The sequence below is a fragment of the Humulus lupulus genome, chromosome X, assembly GCF_963169125.1.
Source record: "Humulus lupulus chromosome X, drHumLupu1.1, whole genome shotgun sequence".
Lineage (NCBI taxonomy): Eukaryota > Viridiplantae > Streptophyta > Magnoliopsida > Rosales > Cannabaceae > Humulus > Humulus lupulus.
Window position 1 is genome coordinate 65,368,114 of NC_084802.1, and position 10,547 is coordinate 65,378,660.

Below are 10,547 nucleotides of genomic sequence, written 5' to 3' on the forward strand. Positions count from 1 at the left end.
TAGATTGGTTGGGCATTGATCTTGTGTTGCTCGATCGTAATTTAATGGAACTTATCTCATTGGATTTTTGAGTCATTTGATCATTTTAATAGCATCGTTGATAGAATTATACAAGATTAAACAAGAGATAGATATTTGTCGTGTGATTCAGTCATTATCTCGAACTTATGTTTATTGTGGTGTTGCCCTATTTCAATAAATTAGTACAAAATAAGAGAAAGAGTGTTCACTCATCACTACCATACACTCGGCCTTTGATGATAAGTAGTAGCATTGCCTATCATCAAAAGACTCTAGACATCAAGCAATTGATCGATGTTAAAGACCCTGATATCCTATCGGGAGTTGTGGCGTCGAGCAATACTCATGTCAAGTTATGCTAATAGCTCGACGTCCTACCTAAAAAAAATTTAAGAGCATTATTCGATTAATGGTGAGACCACCAAATCTTTCACACTTTCCTGTGCAACATCTTTATGTGTCATCTTATCATATTATTGTAGTAGTGCCACTCTGAAGTCTCTTACCCTTCTATGTCTAGTGTGGGAAGTTTAGGTGATTTCTATCCATCAACTAAAAATGGTAGTTCCTATAATTCTTATTGGATATTTATTCAACAAACAGATCAATCTAAATACTTAAATGTTCAAACACATCAAAGATATGATTAGTGAAATTTTAACAGATCAAACCAGCAAGAATATAAAACTAGAAATCAAAGAAAGAACAACACATAATTTTTATCCTGATTCCGGTCCTAGAGATCAATTTGATCACTAGTCATACTTCAGCTGAGCATCATCATCTCAAATAATCCAATAATAATAATCTGAACTTGTACAAACACCAATGACAGAGAATCTCTCAAGTTCACGGCACTCAAAAATAGAAGAACAGTATCAGTTCTCTCCCAAACCTTGAGTACACCCAAAGTTCTTAATCACAAATAACTCTCTCACTAACAAGCTTTCTTAATCTCTGTCTCTCTCAAGATTTTTGATTACAAGTTACAAAACAAAAGTAAGGGACTAAAGCTATTTATAGAGCATAGCTAAAACAAGACTCAGTAACAGTCTTTAACTAACTTTCTGTTTTGGGCAGAGTTAGTTAAAGTAGTTGATCTTTAGGAGGATTAATTACCACAATTTCCACCTTGATCCACTAAAGATTAACAGTCCCAAGATTGATCTTCAAAGATAATGATATACTCAAAGTGTTTCAACAAACTCCAATGTTCAGCAAGCTGAGACAATGTTTCAACTTGCTGAGAGTGAGGACCTTAGTTCCCATATCTGCAGGATTGTCACTTGTGTGAACTTTCTCCAACTCTAGTACTATGTCTTCTATCTTTTCTCTTATCCAATATAACCTGATATCAATGTGTTTACTCTTCTCATGATAAACCAAATTTTTACATAAATGGATTGATGATTGACTATCAGAAAAAATAGTTCCTTTATCCTTTAGAAGTTTCAACTCTTGTAGAATCCCTTGTATCCAGATTGCTTCCTTAAAAGCCTCAGTGGTGGCCATAAATTCTGATTCTGTTGTGGAAAGTGCTACTACTTGTTGCTGTTGTGGCTTCCAACTGATGCAGCTCTTGTTTAGGAAAAATATATAAGCTATAATGGACCTTCTGTTGTCCCTATTAGATGCATAATCAACATCTATATAGCCATTTAGAAACATCTTTCCTAGATCTCTCTCATATATCAAACCATACTTGGAAGTTCCCTTCAAGTATCTCAGTACCCATTTCAGAGCATTCCAATGTTTTTTTGGTAAATCAGATCTGTGTATTGCTTATACTTTCAATTTACAAACAAACAACACCTATTTTATAGGCCTGTCAACAGTCTATTACAATTTCTCAAACCAATCGTTATCTATCACTTGTATCTTGTTAGTCATAAGGCATCTAATTCTATTCTTTACATTAAATTGAATTTTTTGAATAAGTATTGTTACTGTATAAACTCTATGATTCCACAAAGCCTCATTTCTGGCCCACCAAATCTTATATATCAATGCAGCCAATGCCACCATGAACACTTGCTTCCTGAACCTACTGATTCGTGACTTAGCTATCCACCGCATCAGATTATGCAAGTTGAAAGCTGTTGACTTTCAATCCAGCCAGTTCTTAATATGCCTCAGACAAGTAGAGCTCAAGTGACAATCAAAAAATACATGATCTCGTGATTCCTTGCTACTATCACACAGAATACAATGATTATCACTAGCTATATTGAATCTGAATAATCTATCCTTCAATTGTAACGTGTCTAACAGAGCCAACCATAAAATGAATCTATGCTTTGGTATGATGGCTCTATTCCAGACTTCCCTATACCAAGAAACCTTTTGATGTGGCATAACCAAAGCTTTGTATCCCTCTGCAATCTTGTAAACCCTAATAAAACAAATATGTGCCATATTCAGATCCTTGTATTTCTCCTTAACTTTGACTATCTGCTTCCAATACCAACTACTATCACTTGGTGCTTTATAGTCCCACCATTCGGTCTCTCTAATATACACAGTATGTACCCATCGTACCCATAACAAATCTTTTTTCGAGGCCACTGCCCAGACATACTTACCAATAGCTGCTGCATTCCACTCCTTGATCCTCCTAAAGCCCAAGCCTCCTTCAGCCTTGGTTTTACATATATCCTCCCAAAAAACCTGCCCTAAATTATTAGACTCAGTGATGGACCCAAAACGGGTATGTTTAAAAATTTATATATCGCAAGCGCACGAATCGTCCATATAGAATAGTGATCGTAAGCAAGGATGTCGAACCCAAAGGAGTTGTCTAAAATCGAAAATGAAACTATTTTAAATCAAAAGTAATAAATTCTAACCTAGTTCCAAAGATTGATGAGTTTTAATAGTATGAACATAAAATGAAATATTGAAAAATAAAGCTTTTTAAGATAATGAAAATAAACCAATAATGAGTTGAAAATAAGTATTAAAAGAAAAGATTATTAAGATACTAGAATCCACAAAATGTAAGTTTAATAATATTTATTAGTATATTGATTCCCAAGTTTTAGTGATAGTTAAAATAATTTAAACTATCATTTTCCAAAAATATTTATAATTTTAAGCACAATTTTCTTATAAAAAGATAGGATTTTTCTTCACTTTTCAAAATTATAATTTCAAAGCATTTAGTGTAAATCAATCTAATGAAATAACAAATAAATCAATGAACATTATTTATAAGGCAAAACATAATATTTTTGTTCTAAGCATGGATGTGTACAATTTAATGACACATCTTACACAAAGAATATTATGTTTATGCACTAATGAAGAACAAAGTGTAAAAATGTTCTAACAATCTAAAATACAAGATATTTAAGATGAAAGAAATATATGAAGAAGAAAAATCCATAGACTTTGTTGCATTACAAGGGAAATCAACATACAACATAAATATTACCTAGTTACAAGTTGCTTCATCATGATCTTAATAATCTTATGAAAAAGATTAGAAGCACATAACTAGAATAGAAATTACAAAATAAATGACATACATACTTGCAAAATGCTCTTGAAAAACCCAAATGGAAGAGAGAATGGTAGAGAGAAAATGAGAGAAAAAGATGGTAACCAAAAAATTAAGCACCCCAAAAATGGTCTTGAAAGTCCATATTTATAGCCAAAGTGAGTTTATTAAAATAATCAATTTAAATTAATTAAATTGATTAGATTAATTAAATAAAATAAATATGGTATGTAGAGGTAAATTATAGGGTGTAATGATGATGTTGTGGTGAAAATGTGTAGGAAAAAGGGTAAAAAGTTGGCATTTTTGTCATAGGGGACAAAGGGACAAAATGCATTTTTGTTGGGCTCAATAAGGGAAATGGCAGCAATGTGGTGGTTGGGTGTTGGAGGGGGGGCCACGGGTTGGGCCTAGAGTGGGCCTCACGTGGTTGGGCTTTTGGAGAAACACCATTTTTCTTGTTACTTTCTTTCAAAATTACCATCTTTCCTTTGATTTTCTTGCTTTTCAATGGCAATAATTTTCCTACACAATAAATTATAAACTAAATTAAAATTAAATATTTTCATTAATAAAATATATCATATAACTCCCATGAAAACATTAATTAAAATTTAATTTACATAACATTTAATTTCAATAAAATCATATTTTTAGCATTCAAACTAACAATACTAATTTTAAATAATTAAACTACAACATATTATAATAACATATCTATAAAAACATATAAAAATCTAGAAAACTACAATAAGACTAATAAATTAAAAATTACATAAAAACTTAATAAGTTAATTAAAAACTCATGAACTAAGCAACAATTAGCATGTAAAACATGGTAAAATAACTCTATTTTGTAGAGTTATCACACCCCCAAACTTAAAGTTTTGCTAGTCCTCAAGCAAAAGAAAAATTAAAATACACATATATATATATTTTTTTTATTGGTGATATAAAAATGATTTTCTCAAAAATTGCACAATGAAAATAACTCTCAGAAATTATTATGAATAAAAGTTAAGCTTATATAATTAATTAAATTGTCAATTTTGCTTTTAGAAAATATGTTTTTATTAAAATTATTTTTCACTTAAACTTATAGGAAATAAGAGTTTTTATGAAAAATGTAATTTTTGTTACAAGCAAAATTGACCCTATAATTAAAAACAAAGCTTAAAAATTATTCATATTTTTAAGAGAATTAATTTCAAACTCAATCAGAATTTTTATCATTGAAAATGAAAAATATCACCAAATTTTTTTTTTTTTTTGTAAATAATTTTTTTAATTTTTTTTTTTTTTTGAATTTTTATGAAAATGAACAAATAAAAAAAAAAAATTAACAAAACCACAACATATAAATAAATAAAAAAAAATTCAAACAAACATTTTTTTTCTTTTCAAACAAGCATACATAAAATAAAACACAAAACATTAAAAACAATGCAAAGCAAACATAAATAAAACACAAAACAAACACAATAAAACTCGATACCCCCAAACTTAATTTAAGCATTGTCCTCAATGTGTCAAAATATAAGTATAAATTAAAATTGACAAGAGTGTAAAGTTTAGAATGGTCGTACCTCGATATTGTGCATTGCGAAGATAGAACAAGATAGAACAGGATACAACTAACAAAAATTAAATCGCACATAAAACAACAATACAAATAAAACACAAGTTATCAAGATCACACAGGAATCAAAGAGCATGGTAAACAGGGTCCTCAAGGAGTATCTCATCCACTTCATCAGTTTTTAATTCCAAAAATGGTTTTAATTTTTGTCCATTAACTTTAAATATATTACCATTTTTAGGATTTTCAATTTCAATAGCTCCATGTGAAAAAACAATACGAACAATGTAAGGACCAGACCACCTAGAGCGTAACTTTCCCGGGAATAAATGCAAACGAGAGTTGTATAAAAGGACTTTCTGACCTGGATAAAAATCTTTTCTCAAAATATTTTTATCATGGTAAAATTTCATGCGATCCTTATACTTTTTTGAATAGTCATATGCATCATTCCTAATTTCGTCTAGTTCATTGAGTTGAAGCTTTCGTTTCTCACCTGCTTTGTCTAAAGAAAAATTTAACTGCTTAATTGCCCAGAAGGCTCTATGTTCTAACTCAACAGGTAAATGGCACGCCTTCCCATACACAAGTCTGTAGGGTGACATGCCAATGGGCGTTTTGTACGCGGTACGATACGCCCATAATGCATCAATGAGTCTTAAGGACCAATCTTTCCTAGTTGGATTCACAGTTTTTTCTAAAATGTGCTTAACTTCCCTATTAGACACTTCAACTTGACCATTAGTTTGTGGGTGATATGGTGTTGAGACTTTATGTGTAATGCCATATTGTTTCATTAAATGTTCAAATGGCTTATTACAAAAGTGAGTACCGTTATCACTAATTATAGCACGTGGTGAACCAAAACGGGAAAATATATTTTCTTTCAAAAAACGAAGCACAACTTTGTGGTCATTAGTGTGGCATGCAATAGCTTCAACCCATTTAGATACATAATCGACTCCAACAAGAATATAAAGATTACCAAAAGAGTTAGGAAATGGTCCCATAAAATCAATGCCCCAAACATCAAATATGTCAATAATAAGAATAGGATTTAAAGGCATCATGTTTCTTTTAGTTAAACTTCCTAACTTTTGGCAACGTTCACAAGCTTTACAATAAACATATGTATCATGAAAGATAGTAGGCCAATAAAAACCACATTGTAAAACTTTAGCAGCTGTTTTCTTACCACTAAAATGTCCTCCACATGCATGATCATGACAAAAAGATATGATTTTAGACTGATCACAGTTTGGAATGCATCTTCTAATTATTTGATCAGGGCAGTATTTAAACAAGTAAGGATCATCCCAAATAAAGTTTTTCACCTCAGAATAAAATTTAGATTTATCATGCTTAGACCAATGAGATGGTATTTCTTTAGTGACCAAATAATTAACAATATCAGCATACCAAGGTAATGAAGAAATATGCATTAATTGTTCATCAGGAAAAGTTTCAGTGATAGGAGTGGAATCATGTATAGTTTCAACAACTAGTCTAGATAAATGATCAGCAACAACATTTTCAGATCCTTTTTTATCACGTATTTCTAAGTCGAATTCTTGTAAAAGCAGGATCCAACGGATCAAACGAGACTTAGCATCTTTTTTCGATAAGAGATATTTTAATGCAGCATGATCAGAATAGACAATAATTTTAGATCCTAACAAATAAGATCTAAATTTCTCCAATGCAAAAACAACAGCAAGCAATTCTTTTTCGGTTGTGGAGTAATTTAATTGAGCATCATTTAAATTTTTGCTAGCATAGTAAATTACATGAGGTATTTTTTCAAGTCTTTGTCCTAAGACAGCACCTATAGCATAATCAGAAGCATCACACATTATTTCAAAAGGTATTTTCCAATCAGGAGGTCGAATAATGGGTGCAGTAGTCAACAAATTTTTTAATTTTTCAAAGGCAACATGGCAATTACTATCAAAGACAAAAGCATTTTCTTTTCCAAGTAAATGGCATAAAGGCCGAGAAATTTTGCTAAAGTCTTTTATAAATCTTCTATAAAAACCGGCATGACCTAAGAATGATCTAATTTCTTTCACAGTTTTAGGTGGGGGAAGTTTTGAAATAAGGTCAACTTTAGCTTTATCAACTTCTATTCCATTAGATGAGATTACATGACCTAAAACAATTCCTTTTTTAACCATAAAATGACATTTTTCCCAGTTAAGCACAAGGTTTTTCTCTTTGCAACGAATTAAAACAAGTGAAAGATGGTGCAAACATTCATCAAAAGAGGAACCAAACATAGAAAAATCATCCATAAATACTTCAAGAAATCTTTCAACCATGTCAGAAAAAATCGAAATCATACATCTTTGAAAAGTCGCAGGTGCATTACATAATCCAAAGGGCATGCGACGATATGCAAAAGTTCCAAAAGGGCATGTAAAAGTAGTCTTTTCTTGATCTTCTGGGGCGATGGGGATTTGGTTATACCCCGAATACCCATCAAGAAAACAATAATATGCATGGCCAGCTAATCGTTCAAGCATTTGATCAATAAAAGGCAATGGAAAATGGTCTTTTCTAGTAACATTATTCAACTTTCTATAATCTATGCACACTCTCCACCCTGTTTGTACTCTAGTAGGGATTAATTCATTTTTCTCATTTTCAACAACTGTGATCCCAGACTTCTTAGGCACAACTTGAACTGGACTAACCCATTGACTATCAGAAATAGGGTAAATGATACCTACGTCTAACAATTTTATGACCTCTTCTCTAACTACTTCTTTCATATTTGGATTTAATCTTCTTTGACATTCCCGAGAGGTTTTAGCATTCTCTTCTAGATGGATTCTATGCATACATATGGATGGGCTAATTCCTTTAATGTCTCCAATGGTCCAACCTATGGCTTCTTTATGATTTCTAAGGACATCTAACAATTTACCTTCTTGTTCTTTATCTAAAGCGGATGCTATGATAACAGGTAAGGTTTCAGACTCTCCTAGAAAAGCATATTTTAAATTTTCTGGCAAAGGTTTAAGGTCTAACTTTGGAGACTCAGAAATTGATTGAACATGACCTAAGGGTGAAAAAGGTTCAACTTTGGTTTCATTTAAGGGTATAGGCTCTACCAAAGAATTCACATCATCATTAGAGTCATCAACATGCAAGTTCATACCAAAGTATTTTTCACAAAAATCAAATAAGTCATTTCCATCATTTTCACAAATACTATCTATCATGTTAACTTCATGCACTTCTTCACACTCAACAGATTTAACCACATTAAAAACATTCAATTCAACAGTCATATTTCCAAAAGATAATTTCAAAACACCATTACGACAATTTATGATTGCATTAGATGTAGCTAAGAATGGTCTACCTAAAATGATAGGAATTTGAGCATGCATATTTTCCACAGGTTGAGTATCAAGAACAATGAAGTCAACAGGAAAATAAAATTTATCAACTTTTATCAAAACATCCTCTATAATGCCTCTAGGAATTTTTACAGAACGATCGGCTAATTGAAGAGTTATAGAGGTAGGTTTTAGCTCACCAAGACCAAGTTGCTTATAAACAGAATAAGGCAATAAATTTACACTAGCACCCAAATCAAGTAAAGCTTTGTTAATAAAATGATCACCAATAATGCATGAAATTGTGGGACACCCAGGATCTTTATATTTAACAAGACTCTTATATTGAATAATGGAACTAGCTTGTTCAGTTAAAAACGCCTTTTTAGGAACATTAGTGTTTCTTTTAACAGTACAAAGATCCTTTAAAAATTTAGAGTAGGCAGGAATTTGTTTAATGGCATCTAAGAAAGGGATATTGATACTAACTTGTTTAAAAACTTCTAAGATGTCATTATATTGGCTGCCTTTTTTAATTGGAAGTAATCTTTGTGGGAATGGGGCTTTTGGAATGAAAGGATGGATTGGAGTTTCTTTGTTTGATGAGTCATTGAGATTAGAACTAGGAGGCTGACTCTTTTCTTTTTCTTTTTCATTTTCAACCTCGGGTATGTAATCGGGTTTGACAATTTTCTTTCCAGACCTAAGAGTTGAAATTGATTTGACTTCTCCATTATGACTAGACTTTCCTATCTCATATTGACCTTTTGGATTAGGGATAGGTTGACTAGGGAATGTTCCTTTTTCTCTATCAGCTAAAGCAGTGGCGAGTTGTCCTACTTGTGTCTCGAGTTTGGTAATAGATTGAGATTGATTTTGTAGGATTTGTTGGGTAGATTGCATAAATTGTTGTAAAGTATCTTCTAAGGAAGGTTTTCTTTGTTGCGGATATGGTTGATTTTGTGGGGCATGAGCTTGGTTTTGTGTGTTGTATTGGTGCCCTTGATTCATTTGGGGTTGGTTTTGTCTCCATGAAAAGTTCGGATGGTTTCTCCAATTTGGATTGTAGGTGGACGAAAATGGGCTATCATTTGGTTTCCCATAAGTATGAAGTGCATTGGCCTCCTCAGAAAAGGCTTCTTGGTAGGAAGGGCATGATTGGGCATTATGGCAAGGACTAGAACATATAGAACAAACATCTTTTCTAGGTTGAATTGGAGAGTTTATAGTTTGGCTTATGGCTAAAGCTTCTACTTTTCTCGCTAATTTATCTAAGGATGTTCTTAAGTCTAATTCTTCTTTTACTTCATACCTTCCTCCTCTTTTTGGTGAATTAGTTGACCTAGACCTAGGATCAAAATAATTCCATTGTTGTGAATTGACAGATAAATCTTCAAGGGCGTCCCACGCCTCTTGTCCTTGAAATTTTAAAAAATTTCCAGTATGCATAGATTGAATCATTTGACGATTAGAGGGAGTCAAACCATCATAAAAATATTTTACAAGTCTCCATTTTTCAAAACCATGATGAGGACATTTTAATAATAAATCTTTAAATCTTTCCCAACATTCATAAAACTCTTCATTATCTTTTTGAAAAAACTCGGAGATTTCTCTCCTTAGACTATCAGTTTTAGACATAGGAAAAAATTTCAGTAAGAATTTATTATAAAGTTGATCCCATGTAGTTATAGACCCCGTGGGAAGGGAATTTAACCAGGCTTTTGATTTGTCTTTTAATGAAAAAGGGAACAATCTTAGTTTGACCGACTCATCAGAAAAATTTTGAAATTTAAATGTTGAGCAAATTTCTAAGAAATCTTTGACATGCATGTAAGGATCCTCTCTATCTAACCCATAAAAAGATGGCAATAATTGAATGATTGCGGGTTTAAGCTCAAAATGAGTAGCAGAAGTAGTAGGTAAAACAATGCATGAAGGAGCATTAGATGAAATAGGTGCAAAATATTCAAGCAAAGTTTTTTCAGGCACAACATTTTCATCAACAATATTAGCAATAGGTTCCATGATGCTCAAATTTTTACTAACACTTTCAATTTCAAACAAAGATAAACGTCTTTTTACTAATCGTTTTTTAGAGTTA

The 10,547-nt window shown here is 31.9% G+C and overlaps 1 non-coding gene across 1 annotated transcript; it reads left to right on the forward strand.

Annotated features, from left to right (window-relative positions):
• The first annotated feature begins 9,962 nt into the window (after positions 1 to 9,962).
• LOC133807599 (small nucleolar RNA R71) lies at positions 9,963 to 10,069 on the forward strand. The gene has a single exon (XR_009879502.1). It is a non-coding gene; the product is annotated as a small nucleolar RNA R71 (small nucleolar RNA).
• Positions 10,070 to 10,547: the final 478 nt, after the last annotated feature.